This window comes from Natator depressus, chromosome 4 (genome assembly GCF_965152275.1).
Source record: "Natator depressus isolate rNatDep1 chromosome 4, rNatDep2.hap1, whole genome shotgun sequence".
In the NCBI taxonomy this organism is placed as follows: domain Eukaryota; kingdom Metazoa; phylum Chordata; order Testudines; family Cheloniidae; genus Natator; species Natator depressus.
This window is the reverse complement of record NC_134237.1, coordinates 63,637,111-63,652,327: the sequence shown is the minus strand read 5'-3', so window position 1 is coordinate 63,652,327 and position 15,217 is coordinate 63,637,111. Positions and strand designations below refer to the sequence as shown.

Here is a 15,217-nt window from a genome sequence, read left to right as displayed (position 1 = left end):
AATTCCTTGGAGTAGTCAAGAACAGTTTTGCGGAAACAGTTCTCATTGAGAAAAATACTGTCATGCGTTCCATGTGACAAAGAAAGTTATGATTCCAGTAATCCTTGCTGGGAGTGAAAGTGAGTGAATACACACATGGGATAATTATTCTTCTTCTGCTTTTATTTACAGTTTGTACAAGGAATATAATCTTGAACAGGAATATCAAATAAAAACTGTAAAGCGTGGTTTACAGCCCTCTGAGTTTTAGAGCGCAGCTGTGTCTCATTATCAAGTCAGATTTTTTTTCTGTACTATTTTAGCACATCATTGTTTTTATCCCATCCACTGGAAAATCCTGTGTGTTATCACCATATGTCAATCAAAGTTAGTTACAGGTGTCAATGAAAACCATCCTGTAAACTGATAATATTGTCTTGCCTTCTGTCTGCCAACATCATGCAGCTCAAAAAAAGTACTCATTCTAAGCCTCAGTTAACATGGCTAGGTTTTTCAGAACCAAGCCATCTAACCTTGCTGGAAAAAATCTAATTGTCATTGATGCCGACAACTGTGTCAGCAGCCAGAACCCCAATTATGTTCGGATTCCTAAGTTTGCTATCTGCTGAACCAGTGTCATTAACAATGGGAACATGTTCAAAAAGCTTTTCTGGTATAGACAGGGATTGTGTTTTATCACCCATATGCTCAGTAAATAGTAGCAATTCCTTAGGATTTGAAGGAAATTCTACCCTTGAGACAAAACGTGATGAAAGCGTTCCATCAGATGAATCAACAGCATTGATTGCCCAAATCCCTCACTTCAGCACCCTCTACTGGGCTGGAATGGTCTGTCGTGGATGTTAACCCTTTCAAATGGATTTTTTCTGACCACTTCCAATGGAAGTTTTATAAAAAACTGTCTGTTTCACCCCATATCTTAGCCACAGTGTTAATTTATGACCCATGAACCTCCACAGCTAACCTGACTATTTCAGTTTTGGTCCTCTTTAACCTGGAGGTGGGCTGATTTAGCTGAATCAATGCTAATCCCTCAAAGGTAAACGTATCCTCTGTGTGTCTATTATACTAATCCTCCCTGCTATATTTCTTTGATTCTCCTCTTCTCTACCTACCCGTACATCTCTCATGCCGTTTTCTGTGTTTTCTACCTCCTCCTTCCCACCAGTGTCATTCTCTCCCCCTACTTATTTGTCCCAGGCCTTCCTATTCTTAATCCACTAACTCTTCCCTATTTTTCCAATTTACTTACTAGTTTGTGTCTCCCTTCCCTGCTGCCATTTTCCACCCAAACTTCAACTGCTCTGGTAGCTCTGTGGTAAAGAGGAAAACAAACCTCACAAGATTCTTGCTCTCTAAAAAAAAATGTTGACATCCTCACATAGCTAACAGAGAGGTGGATGAAATGATAGAGGGGGAAAAAAGGCACCTGCATCATACTGTTTCATGTACATGCAGCCCAGTTCTAATTAAGGTATAATTTACGTGATAACCAAAAACAGCTCCTTTGGAGCAATTGTGGTTCCTTGAGTAAGTACATCTTCAATTTGCATACTAATCTTGAGAATTCATAGTAATTACCCAATAGACTTTAATGGCTCCTTCCCAGCTGTTACGTTCTATCATACACTGTAAATCTGTCTTTTGGCAGTTTTTAAATATGAATTTTTGACCTAAAAGACAATGAGGATTCTTGAGCAGTTGTTTATAAGCTACTATGTAAATCATTCTAAGTGCACATGTTTTTGAACTCAGTGTAATAGCTCCATCAAAATCACTGTGGTCTGTAGTGCTAATCAGTCTATTGGGTTTAACACACACATTCTATGCACTACAAATTGTTATTTATGATCTCAGAAATCAAAATAAAGTAGCCTTTATAAATAAAATTATTTTTGGAGCTAAACCCTCATATGCTTTATTCTTTTGGAACTAGTTTTTCATTGTTCTTTTTTACCAAGTTGTAAACCATGGATAACTGGGATTGATACTGTAACTATCAAGCAAAGAGAGACAGACTTGTGATTAAGGCCTTGTATGAGGACTCTAGCATTGTGGGATCCATTCTTGGTTGTGCTATAAACATCTTGTGTGACCTTGGACAAGTCACTTGGGGAAATGAGGTGCAGAGGGACTATCTGTAAAATGGGAATACTAATACTTCCTTTCTTATGCCATGCCTGTCTTATTTATTTAGATTGTAAGCTCTGGAGGCAAGGACAGTCTCTTACTACATATATACACAAGGGGGACCTGATCTTGTTTGGGGGCTCTTAGTACTACTATAATACAAATAAAGAATAATAATATAAATGCTGACGCATCTATCCTGTTGTTCAATTTGTCCATTTAAATTGCTAAACTTTTTCTAAAGTGGCAGTTTATATAGGAAAAGTTAAGCCCATACGCTATATAAAAATAACTGATAAAACAATAAAACCATCAGTTCTCTAAGGCTCTAATCCTTTTATTTAATTCAATTATAATTGAAACTGTTAACATAACTAGGATTAAATGAATACCAGGATTAAATAAAGAAAAAATTATTCATTTATTGATGTTCTTTGAAATCACACACACACAGGCAAGCTCCCCCATCCTGAGTATAAATTTGGCAGTTGTGTAATGAGCAGCAAATGTCTCCAGAAATCATTAAGGTTCTGAAGAGTTCACATTCTAGCAATCTAATTCTGATCTCACACCAGTGTAAATCAGAAGTAACTCCACTGAAGTAAATGGAATTAGCACCAGTATAAAAGGTCAGAATTGGGCCATTGGGTTCCAACCCTTGCTTTGGTAGCTCACGCACAATGACCTGAGCTCTGGGATCTGTCAAACCATGCTATTTGTAGGTGGAAAAATTGAAATAGATGCACATACCTTGAGACAGAATGTCCCTGGCCCTAGTATGGGTTTCAGAGTGCAAGGAGACTCCCCTTTTGAGTGTCCTGCAGAATGGCTAGGCAAATCACTGTCACTGTGCTCAGGGAAGGGGAGGGACTTCTGTGCATTGCCAGGGACTCATCATCATCATAAAGGGGTGGACATAAGGCTGGGCCATGCCACCCTCTTACTGCACCAGCCTGGAGAGTGAGCCTTTCAGACCATCTAAATGATTGATGAAGGCAGTAAAGTTCATGGTGTATCAGTGAGTTGGGAAGGGATTGTCTCTGAGGCACATTCCTTCCCTGAGTTCCCACGGAAACAGTGCAATTCCAATGCAGGACTGTAGTAAAGGTCACAATCTAGACCTTTGTTTGCAGCCATTTTCCCACTATATCATATGACTATATAGATGAAGTGTTCTATCTCTAGCCTGGCCTTTTGCACATGTGAAAAATTTGAGACTGGACTGAGTTATCTAACCAAAATGATTGACGCATATCCTGTATAAGCAAGGGTCATTGCAGTGTTGCCAGGTCTCGTGATTTCATTGCAAATTTCATGAGGTTTGATATTTATCTCAAGGCCCTAGCTCCTGGAGTCATCTAATTACCTGGAGATCTGAGCTTTCATTTAAAAACAAAATAAGTTTCTAGATCTCATGGTTGTGCAGAAAAGCTTGAAAATGGGATCCAAGTAAATCCTAAGGACTCAAACAGAAGACAAATAAGACCACCACCACATTTATAATTTATTTTAAATATCAGGGTTTTTAAGCCAATCTCATGATTTCTGAGCTGTTGGGGTTGGCAAAGCTGTCATTGTTTTGTGTTGTCCTGTACACAGCATACTCCCCAGCGACAGTGCTGGAGCCAGCCTTCTTCTCCCCGAGTCCCTCACAGCGTGGTGGAGCAATGTACTCTAGCTGCCCATCCTGCCGCAGTATTCCTTCACAACATTTTTCAAATTTTTTTTTAATACTTTTGCCCATCTGCCACTCATCCATGGCTTTCACCATATCTCTCTTCTGCATCACAGCAGCTGTCCTCTTCCTCCCCACTCCCTGCCACTCAATGGCTCCATTTCACTATCCTTGTTGCCCTCACCTCTTTTCAGCACCACCTGCTTCTCTCGGCACTCCATTCTGAGCTCCCCACTTTGCACCCCACTGAAACTGCTCTCACCAAAGTCTTTAATCATAGAGTCAAAGAACTGTAGGTCTGTAATTGCTTACTGCCAGTCTTCTTGCAGCTTTCTTTGAAGCATCTGGTAGTAATCACTGCTGAAGACAAAATACTGGGTTAAGTGGAACATTTGTCTTATCCAGTATTGCAATTCCTATGTTTCTTTCTCCAACCCAGGTATAGTCCTGCTTCCCCCACAGTTACAAGTTTTCAGCCTTTCTTAAATAGATTATGGGAGGACCTCTCTCTTGACTAAGCTTTTTCACCTGGTATTTTTCTTTAAAGTTATTTGCAGCCTAGTTTAGCAGCATTCTTAACCACTGCTGTTTACTTCACCTCACAACCTCACTCACACAGTCCACTTCCCTTCTTCTGACTTTCTTTTTCCATATGATAGAGTCCAGCGTTATTTCTGGATTGCTTTCTATGAACCTCTTTGCAAGACTTTCTTTTTTCTGAACAAGAATAGTTGATATGTACAAATAGAAGAATATTTTAGCCAATATAACAATACATAAATTATAAGGATTCTTACAGGAGTCTTCTTTTGCCTTCAAAGGAGTTTTCTGCTCAGAATACTCTCATTCTTGTATGAACAGTCTCTCTTTACCCCCTAACAAGTCCAGGGACAAATTAATTTTAGCTAACAGTTAAAGCCACATTAATCCTTATTTCACCAGCTTTAAGCATACGATTCCACAAAGGAAAAAAAGTATAATCAAGTTCAAGAGACTCCTAGAGTTATTTCTCAATAGGGTGACATGACACTCACCTCTCATTAGTGCCTCCTGTTATCTGGGTGTGGTGCTGCAATCTTCATTTTCACTCCTGGCACTCCCTCTAGGTTCTCAGTCTCTTTAGGTGGGTCTTCAGTGGCTCAGATCTCCTGCCAAGTCGCACAGTCAGTATGAACAAACACCTTCCGAGGTAACAAAAGTTCAACACACAGTCTGCCCTTAATAGGATCTTCAGCAACCATCCCGGTCTCTGGGCCCTTTAAATCTAGCCCCTTTCTCAAGCCTCCAGTAAAGAGTCAAACTGCAACTGTTGGTCTGTGTGACGGGGTTCAACTCATCCTCACTGGCACCTCCTGCTGGTCACTCTGGGAATTAGCTCTCAACACGTGGTGTCAGGGGCATCATTTGCTATGCTGCCCTGGGACCTGTGTTGCTCCCTGTTTGGCGGCGTCCTCTTCAGGACAGTCCTCGTCTGCTTCAGAACACAGCCTTCCACTTCAGTCTCACCCCCTTCCAGGGAGTGTTGTTAACAGCAGACCTTCTGTCTGCACCTGCCTCGGTGGCCAACCACAGCCCTGTAGTCTAGCCCCTCATCTCAGGTGCTAGTTGCGGTCTGTCTCGGCCCCTCTCCTCAATGGCCAGGTGCAGTGCAAAGGGAGAAAGGGGGGGGACCCTGGCCCCGCTACTCTGGGCCCTGACCCAGGGACCCTCTAGCTGCAACCTCTCTCTGCCCTTCTTCCTTCCCCTCTTGCCTGCTCAGTTTCCCTGGGCCACTTCCCCTTTCACCCTTTCACCTCCCTGGCCCTTTGCAGCAGGGCTGCAGCCTGGCAGATAATGGGCTGGAGCCCCTATCTGCTCCCCCAAGCCTGCCCAGCATTGCTCTGTCCAAGGGGCTGCTCCTTTCAACAGGAGCCAGTCCTTCTCCCTAGCTGTGCAGCCTTTATATAGGACCTAGTCCGGTCCTGATTGGCTGCCCCTTCTCCTGCCCTGATTGGCTCTCCCCAGGCCTTCACTGATTGGCTGCTGGTCCGCGCAGCCTCTCTGGCCTGATTCAGCCCTTCTTCTCAGCGGGTGGGGCTCTGCCCCACCACAGTCTACCCTCACCACGGTCTTCAGCCCTGCCCTTTAAGTCCTGCCCTTCACTTGGACTTCCCAACAGAGCAAGTTGATCATAAAATAAAATTGACAAGGTGTTGTGGGTGATGAAAGATGATCAAAAATGGAAAACAATAGAATTGGGAGCCTGTTTAGAGGAACCTGAAATTGGATATGAATGTAACAAGAATGCCCTCCAGCCTCAGGCTGTATGTTTGGAAATAACTTAAGGAAAATGCCATTATGCTATTAACGCATTTGTCAGTAATAACTCTGTGCTTGTGTATCCAGAAAACCACTGTGTATGTCTTAGAAGTTGCTGTCCTACGGTTCTTGTTAATTTTGTGCATAAAGTAAATCATAATCCTTATGAGAATAAATGTTTCTGTCATACTGTAGCAGTCGGGGCTGTGATTTTGAATTTCATGTACCCGAATTTAAATATAGTCAGTGAAATGTGTCCTATACTTTGTATTCTATTGTAAAACCGGTACCCCTTGGAATGAATTTAACTGCTTTACAAACATTGCTTGTACACCCTGATTTACAGAACCAGCTGCAAAACAGGAAGGTCGCAGAGTCATGGTTACTGTGCCTCATAATGCCAATGAAATTAAACAGGTATTTGCAAGGAATAGCCAGGACCTGTCACACCACTGGTGGAAATTGTTATTGGGATGGTCCCCCACTGGCACAGGCATCCTGAATTTGGCCATACAACCCATCATAGGTGCCAAGTAGTAGTGGTTTTTGTTACAGTGTATATGGTAACACCCATTGTTTCATGTTCTCTGTGTATATAAAATCCCCCTACTGTATTTTCCACTGCATGCATCCAATGAAGTGAGCTGTAACTCACGAAAGCTTATGCTCAAATAAATTTGTTAGTCTCTAAGGTGCCACAAGTACTCCTTTTTTTTTTTTTTTTTTTTTTTTGCGGATACAGACTAACACGGCTGCTACTCTGAAACCAGCTAATAGTCTGTGTACCTTCAAGGAACTTGGTCTAATGGTTCCTTTTACAGAAAACACAAACACTTCTTGTGTAAATCTACTTTTCAAGCCAAGAGTCTGAATGGTTGAGCAATTTACTGTATGTTGCCCTCCTACAGTTCAGTGCTGGGGAAATTAATTTAATCTTGTCCAGTCTTGAAGCAAGTGTTTGACTAAATGCAATTAGTTTCTTGATACATGAACAAAGCCAGGACAAGATTTAATTACATTTGTAGAAACCTGATCTAATGCATAAGGCTGATTTTCTTCCAGTATCTAATGGACCTTGCCAGAATCATTATAGGTAAATCACCCAACATACTAGAGTAATTACTCTTACATTTCTTTTCAAAGATAAAAAAAGTTTTCTAGAGTGTTTTCAAATTTAGCTGCCTGGATAACTATGAAAATTTGTGTGGAATACTTTTTGTGAAAAAGTTTCGATATAATATGACTATCAGCATAGCATTTGCCAGACTGATCAGATCAATAGTTCTAGTTAATCTTGTCTCTGACAGTGGACAGTACTAGATGCTTCAAATTAAGATGAAAAAGATACTATAACGGATAATTATGAAATATCCTGTTAATACAGAAAACTTCTTTCTACCCCCATCATTTAGGATTTTATTTATTAAACTGAAACAAGAGGGATTATATCCTTTCTAATTATCTATCTAATGTAACTGTAGATGTCTTCTTTATTCATATAAATGTCTAATCCTTTTTGAACCCCACTGAGCTGATGGCTTCAATTATATTCTGTGGCAGTAAGTTCCACAGGTTAATTATGTGTTGTGGGGAAAAATTTATCTCTGAGTTTTACATTTATTGCCTTTCAATTTATTTGAATTCGTTCTTTTAATATGAGAAAGGGCAAAGAGGAGTCCCAAATTGATCTTCTCTGTATCATTATTTTATATAACTATCATGTCCCCTTTTATTTGTTTCTTGTCTAAACAGTCCAAATCATTCCTTGTTAGTTTAGTCTCTCTCCGTGCTTCTAACCATTTTTATTCCACTTCTATGCCTGCCATAGTTTATGTTTCTTTAAATTAAGGGTTAGTCTTACACTAGAAGTGCTACATCTGGTGAAGATGCTCTATGCCAACGGGAGAACTCTCTCCTATTGGCATAATTCTCCATCTCTGTGAGAGGCAGAAGCTTTGTCAACGGGAGAGCATTTCCTGCTGACATAGCGCTGGTGTGGACAGTGCTTAGGTTGCTGTAACTTGCATCACTCAGGGGAGTGGCTTTTTCACACCCCTGAATGACGTAAGTGATATCAATTTAAGCAGTAGTGTAGACCTGCCCCTAGTTTCACTAGTTTTGGATTTCCATTTACTGAAGGATAACATTTTGACTCAAATAACCTTTTGAACTTTGTCATATATAATTATATTTATTTTATCATTAGAATTTCTGAACCCCTCTCTGCCCTGTTTCACAGTCTCACTTAAGCAGAACGCAAAACAAATCACATACAAGTAAAACTATCTAATCCACAATAATTTAGTAATTTGAAAATTAGCTACATAGTAATATTATATAAATCCAGTTCAAAGATGGTACTGACAACATGGAAAAGGATAGAATGGCAAAATGTAGTCAAGTACCCGGGACTAAGGATTTCAAGATTAGAACTAGAAAGATAGTATGTAAATAGTGAGAGATTCCTCTAATTTAGATTGCAATGTTGATCCTTTAATAACTATAATCTAAATACAATGGGTCAAAATAAACCCTTTAACTCCATTGACTTCAAGTGGAGGGTGGGGTGCATTTTTCCACCAGCCCTACTCTAGATTATCTGTCATAGAGTTTTTCCTATTATCCCTCAATGAAGCACATAAGGCATAAAGAAAACAACCTTATTCTTTACAGCAAGAATTCATATCCTAGAAAAATAAACATGCTCTCTCTGACTATTTTTGGCCTGCATCTTCTCCCACTGAAATCAATTGGAGCATGAGCAGGACCCTTGTGCCATTTATATAACAGTAATTGGTCATAACATACCATAGTAGGTAACAGGAATACTATGTTTTCATTATTGCACAGTTTGGTTTTCTCTCAGAGACAGCCTGCCTATAATGTCATATTGATTATGTACCCAGCCAATTAATCTATTGAGCTTCCCCTTCCTAAGGGTATCTTGATAAACAGCAATTCTCTGTATATATTAAAATTTAAAAAAATCAAGCATCATCCATCCTTCCCAAATGATTTAGTTTCTCAGACTATTGAGTCTTTCCCATTCTGTGCCAGAAAAGCAGCGGACAAAAATTCCAAAGTCAGTCTGCATTCTTTCTTTCCCTTAAATTATTTTAGTGCAGCTTTGTATTCTAGACAGAGTTTTGTTCTCCAACCATTCATGAGCAGTGAAGGCCAAGATGTCACTCTTTGAAAAGATTTATGAGTTGAATGAACAGAAGCTGACTGAATGGAGGAAATGGATAGGCCATTCTGGCAGATATATCTTGGAAGAAAATCAAAGCAAAAAATAAAATAAAGCAATATTTTGGAAACTAAGAACCAATATTTTGAGACACTAAATTGTTTGGGAAGCAGAGATGACACTTGATTTTATTAATTTTTAGAAAGAGAGGGGCTTACACAGAAAATTGATTGGCTAGGTGAGGTGATGCATGTACTAGCTCATCTTTGCCACACTCACCTGTCATTTGCATTTTGTCAGATTTCTCAAAATCAATAATATTAGTGCACTTTGCACTTAATGTAACACTTACTTAAGACTCTTAAACAGATTTAATAAAGATGGTCCTGTATAATTACCTGACATTTATATAGGAGAAAAATAAGGATAAAGTCTGTGATTAGAACACAGTGGACAGATTCTCAGCTGGTGTGAATTCTCATAGCACCATATTATTTTTCAATTAAAAAGAGTTTTGAACAAAAAAAATTGATTAGCTTTATTTAGAATAAATCTGAGGACATACCACAAAGGCAGCCTTTTATCACTGAGAATTCAGTTCCTGCTGGCTGTGTCTGAATACTAAAATCTGGAAAGCATTGGTGCATCTATGGAGCGATGAGAATTTCCACCAGCTGAGCATCTGCCCCGGAGTCTAGGTCCCCTGCTCTAACTACAAGGCAGAAAAAGAACCAGATTTAGATAAATGAGTAGATGCACTGAGACAATACTGGGAGGCAGATCATCAACTGGTGTAAATTCCCATAGCTCCATGAAAACGCCAATATTTTTGTGTGCTCAGACACAGCAAAAAAAATGAATTTCATTCTTTGATGAAATTATAACTTTGATTGATAAAGGTAACTGCACAGATATAATATACTTAGACTTTTGTAAAGCATTTGACTTAGTAGTACACAACATTCTGATTTAAAAAATTGGCACTAAACAATATCAATAAAACACATGCCAAATGAATTAAGAGCTGGCTTACTGACAGATCTCAAAGTCATTTCAATAGGGAATCCTCATCAAAGACAGGTGATTCCAGTGGGGTTCTGCAGGGATCAGTGTTAGGCTCAACATTATCCAACATTTTCATCAATGACCTGGAAGAAAATATAAAACTACTGCTGACAAAATTTGCGAATGTCACAAGGATTGGCAGACTGGTAAACAGTGACGAGGACAGGACAGTCAAACAGAGCAATCTGGATCACTTGGTAACCTGGGCCCACTGAAACAAAACATGTTTTAATAAAACCAAATGCCAAGTTATACATCTAGGAACAAGGAACTCAGACCATCCCTACAAAATTGTATCCTGGAAAGCAGTGACTCTGAAAAGGATTTAGAGGTCAGGGCAGACAAGCAACTCAACATGAGCTCCCAGTGTGATTCTGTGGTGAAAAAAGCTAATGCAATCCTTGGGTCCATAAACAGGGGAGGAATGAGCAGGAGTAAGGAGGTGATTTTACCTACATATCCAGCACTGGTGAGATGAATAGTAGAATGCTGTCACAGTTCAGGGCCAAGTTCCACCTCGGATTTCTCATCCAATATCCCATGGGTACCCTCTCCAAGTGACAGGCCTCTACCTGGACTTCACCCTCATTTAGACTGGATCACCAGGCTACAAAATTCCCTGTTTCACCAATCATTCTATCATAATTACAGGGAAGCTGTACCTTAGACCCTTTTGCAGTTCCTAATGGGACCACCCCTCGGGTGGAACCCTGCAGTTCTATCAATCTTTGACTGGATGCCAGGGTGGCAGCCCCAATTTTCAGTTAACATGGCAGGCCCAACTGAATTTGGCATCTACGAGAAACTTCTCGCCAGAAGCCTGTGATCTGCAGCTAATTAAAGTGACTCAAAACAGCTCCTTCCAAACATATTCTCTATTCACCCAAGAGCATTTAACAAGCAGAGGAAAGGCTTAAAGCCACAAAAGATCTGCACACCTGGGTCTTAGCTACAGCTTATATTTCTCTCAAAGTTTTGGCAAGCCTAGCTACCAGAGACCCATCCATCAGGCCCCATCTCTGCTTGACCACCTTCCATGAACAGCGTCTGACAACTGAACACCCTTTCCTCTCTTTAAAAAAAAAAAAGTTTTTAAACCTGTGAGTGCCCTTTTGATCTCAGGCCCCCAATCTTTGCAAACCAGGTGTGCAACTTTGCCTGGAAGTAGCATCTTCCCTCGTAGTGGCCAGTTATTGTTCCCTCAAATGCCATGAAACTGTTTTTGCACAGATGTTTTTCACCATTCTTTTGTTTCCTGCTTGCTGTTCTTAACATCCCCTTTAGGTAGTAAGACAGAACAATATCAATATGGTAAACTGAGGCACAGATAATAGTCATAAAAAATAATTCAGATTGTGACACTACACCTCATATTCATCAGAGTAATGTTATTATGATGTGATTATGGCATAATGATGATGCATTTTGTACAAGATGGGTCATGTGAGGTGTCATTGGAAAAGTTAGGATAATCATATTCAGCAAATCATATTTGTATGCATGAATCATTATTGTATCTGAAGTTATAAATATTGACTATGGATCTGTATTTCAAATGGGCTTATTCTAGAAAACACCCACAACTAGTTTTCAGGTACAACAAGGAAGAAGCCAGACAGTGGCTAATGGCTCATCAACAAAGACAATGGGCTGTGTAATAGCTTAGCCTTCCTGTAAATGTTTCGGCCAGCCTGTAAGTAACGGCTGCTATGAGTCTGCAAGGGCATGTGACTAGACCACATGACTCTGAACTCCAGTTTGGGTACCTGTATTTTTCCACAAACTGGTCTGGGAACTAAGTTAGAAACAAAGCATTCCCGCCATATGGAAAAGTTATATAAGGCAGGGAGTGACCTCATCTGTTGTTCTTCACTCATCCACAAATCAACACCTGAGAGAAGCTCTGAAATAAATGGACTTGGAACAGGAGTAGGGAACCATGCTGCAAAGCAAATGCAGCTTGTGCCTTGAGAATTCGCAAGCCTGCTTGTATCATCAGTCAGGGTGAGAATTGCTAATTCATATTTAATCTTTTCTAATATTTTAGACTTAGTTTTCAGTTTTGTTTATTTACCAGGTAATCTGCTTTGATCTGTTTGTATCACTTATAATCACTTAAAAGCTATCTTTTTGTAGTTAATAAACTTGTTTTTGCTTTATCTAAACCAGTGTACCTTTGAGTGAAGTATCTGGGGGAAAAAAATCTCAGCTTGGTTAACATAAGTGTGTTGTGCATATCCTTCCCACATCGAGGGGAGGGCAAACTTTATGAGCTTCCATTGTACAGGTCCTTGTGCGGTGCAAGACATTACAATTTTGGGTATATACTCCAGCAAGGGTGCAGTGTGGAGGAACTAGGAAATTGGCAGTTGTCTCCTGCCTGTCTTTGAGTAAAGCACTCACGTAGCTCACTTTGACTGTGTGGCACCACCTGCTGTCATGGTGGGTGACCACAGGGCCTTTTCTTTTTAAGGACTCCCAATTTTTAATCAAAAAAATAAAAACTGAAATAACTGAAAATGTTTGAATTTTCAAAACCTTTTTTGTTTTTTTTTTTGTTTTTTAGTTATTGGATTTCTCCCCCTTTTGCTTTTTTTCCCCATTTCCCATCCCCTGTTGCATAAAAATGGAAAACGTTTTTTTAAAAGTAGGGGATGGAGAGGGAGAAAAACAAAAACTAAAATTAAAGTTTTTTGTGGTTTTCAAAAACTAAAAAAAGTTGGGGGTTTGGTTTTTAAATCTGAAACAAATTCAGTTTTCAATTATTTTGGTCAGAAAATCATAAAATTTTGAAATTCAAAATTTTTCACAAAACATATTTTCCATATTTTAGTCAACTCTTCTCTGACATTACCTCCTTGCATTTAAACACAAATTATTTCTTCAGAGTTTATTAAGAAATACCTAGATATAATCAAATCCAAGTCCATCTCCGAAGATCCAGTGGTTACAACAAGGGCCCTAATACCATATTACAACCCACCACCTACACAAACAGGTTAGGTGTGGGCCATCACACTTTATTCTATCCTCTACAAGATCTCACATATTTCTGAGCATTTAAAAATTATAAATAATCTACATTTAAGAAGAAAAGGAGTACTAGTGGCACCTTAGAGACTAACCAATTTATTTGAGCATAGGCTTTCGCTGTAGCTCACGAAAGCTTATGCTCAAATAAATTGATTAGTCTCTAAGGTGCCACTAGTACTCCTTTTCTTTTTGCGAATACAGACTAACACAGCTGCTACTCTGAAACCTACATTTAAGAATGTGTATTAGGGCTGGTCTCAAATTTTTTAACAGTGTTTCAACAGAAAATGTTGATTCATAGCAAATTGAAACTTTTCTCATGAACATATTAGTATTGATTAAACTTTTCTTGGGAGAGGTTTCTCAGGTCCAGGATGGCATTTCTAGTCAATACCAAAGATATCTCAGATCCCAGGTAAATGATCTATGTGTGAGGCTATTGGCGGGTGGGGGGGTGGGACTGACGAGGGCTGGATGGCTCTCTCATTTTTCACAGAATTTTTCAAAAAGTCTTGATTTCATCCCAATAGGAAAAAGGGAAAAAAATGAAATCTCAAAATGTTTCACACTTTGGAAAACTATTTCCTGCACATCTCGGTGCTTTACTTCATTAGTATTTATTATTGGATTGTTACATTGATTGATTGCTGCATTTTCTCCCTTTTCCTTAATGCTACCTGTGTTTCTCTTAAGCTAGTGAAAAAAATATGCAAGCTGGTGCACTCATCCTTTTCTTCTGGAGGAAAAAAAGGAGGGGATCAATTAATTTTTACTAAAAAAATTAAGGTTTTAGCATGGTAAGACACTAAAAGAATGGTGCTTTGTTCTAATATAAAGCTCTATTATGAAACTCTTATAACTGTTTTCAGTATAAATACTATGCTTCAATCTTCAAAAAAAATTAACTAAGCTTTTAAAAATCATGAAGACTGGGTCTTTAACTGCCCTTTCCTACTAAAGATGTCAGGCCTGATTCTGAACTCACTTACACAAGTGTAAATCAAGAGTAACTTCACTGGTCAACCTAGAATAAATCATTATCTGCCCTACATTGTCTCAGTACTCCTTTTAACACAGAGAAATAAAACACTTAAATTAACTGATATTGACATTCAAATTAATTGATATTTGGAAGAGATTACATACCCTTGGAACTGATTTTAGATTTTATTCCCTCAGGCACTCTTCGTACTCCAGACTTGCTTTTTCTTTAAACTGATATTTCTCAGACTGAAAATGAAAGTAATTGTGATAAATGCTACATAGCAGTACTATATTTGACTATGGTGATGTCTCAGATGTAACTTATCCCATGCTCCAATTAGTTTTTCATTGACATTGATAATTAAATTGTACTGAGTTTGAGGAGTTATTTAGCATCCAGTTCTTCGACACTGACTCATATTAAATAGCAGTTACTCATGTGGGTGGCCTCATTCAAGTCCATGGAAATACTTGTGTGAGAAAGTGTTAATCATTATATGAGTAAAGAATGAAGAATCATTTAATACATATATGCTCTAAATGTTACACATGTCATCTTGACAATATAGGAATAATTAAATAGTTCTCAGATGAAACCAGATTTTCAGCTCTGGGAGGCCAAAACAACAGAAAAGCACTAAAAATGACCTAACTAGGATATAGGATAGACTTCTATTGAACAACAATAAACTCTGACCCTTCCATACAACTAGCTTAACTAAGTTATTTTTCTCTTGTTGAAATTTAACACATTCAACATAATTAAATGTATTAGTTTACAAGAAAATCAAGAAGAGCTCTGTGTAAGCTCAGAAACTTTTCTCTCCCACCAACAGAAGTTGGTC

At 39.0% G+C, this 15,217-nt stretch overlaps 1 long non-coding RNA gene across 1 annotated transcript; it reads right to left on the bottom strand.

Moving 5' to 3' along the window:
- Nucleotides 1–4,839: 4,839 nt before the first annotated feature.
- Nucleotides 4,840–14,604, bottom strand: LOC141985862 (uncharacterized). Its single transcript, XR_012639040.1, has 3 exons — nucleotides 14,535–14,604; nucleotides 10,328–10,438; nucleotides 4,840–4,953 (listed from the first exon to the last, which is right to left on the bottom strand). It is a non-coding gene; the product is annotated as an uncharacterized LOC141985862 (long non-coding RNA).
- Between the last annotated feature and the right edge of the window lie 613 nt (nucleotides 14,605–15,217).